This window comes from Bison bison, unplaced genomic scaffold (genome assembly GCF_000754665.1).
Source record: "Bison bison bison isolate TAMUID 2011002044 unplaced genomic scaffold, Bison_UMD1.0 scf7180017864193, whole genome shotgun sequence".
NCBI lineage: Eukaryota > Metazoa > Chordata > Mammalia > Artiodactyla > Bovidae > Bison > Bison bison.
In genome coordinates, this window is record NW_011494765.1 from 3,755,402 (window position 1) to 3,756,134 (window position 733).

The 733-nt window shown below is 51.8% G+C and overlaps 1 protein-coding gene across 3 annotated transcripts in view; it reads left to right on the forward strand.

Moving 5' to 3' along the window:
• MVB12B (multivesicular body subunit 12B) overlaps window positions 1-733 on the forward strand; it is a 193,686-nt gene that overhangs the window by 167,587 nt on the left and 25,366 nt on the right. The gene's annotated exons all lie outside the window — the stretch shown is intronic.

Below are 733 nucleotides of genomic sequence, written 5' to 3' on the forward strand. Positions count from 1 at the left end.
GTAAATGTTCCTGGTTTCCAAGCTCACCTTGTTAATTTCTGCTCTTTTTTATTTAACATTGACAACGTTCAGCAGAAAGCAAGCTGCTAACCCTTTCCCATTGTCATTGCCGCATCCTGTGATGACCACATTCTCTGCTCTGAGTCACAGGCGTCTGAATGGCAGGGCTGGGCCTGTTCACGCAGGCAGCTGCCCGGCAGCTGTGGGTCCATCGCCCACGGCAGGCCAACCCAGACCCCACGGTACACAAGAGGGAACCAAGGCCAGGCTGGGCCCCCAAACCGTCTTTAGTGACAGAGGGATGAGTGAACTAGCCAGACCTGAAGGCCAGACCCCACACCTTGAGAGGCATGCACGGCCTTGCAGGGCCCATCTGGCACCCCTGTGCCCTGTCTCCGGCGGTGCCTGCACCCCTCAGCGGTGCAGGCCTGGTCTGCGGGCTCAGTAGACTTGTTTCTGGATTTTTTTCAAATCCTTGCTGCAGAAGTTTGCTCTTGAGTAGTTAATAAACATGACAGCCCTGGTTTGGGCACCAGCTCGGAGTCCTTCAAGCAAAAGTGTTTTTCTTGGATCCAGTTTAAAACCACCCAGCTTGCGATCTGACCTGCCCTAGAGTTTCCATTTTCATGAAATATAATAGGCCTCCTCTGAACCCTTCTGGTAAGCAGCTTAATCTTGAAAAAAAAAAAAAAAGAAAAATACACGCCCGTGATGTTGACACGAGGAGCCTGTG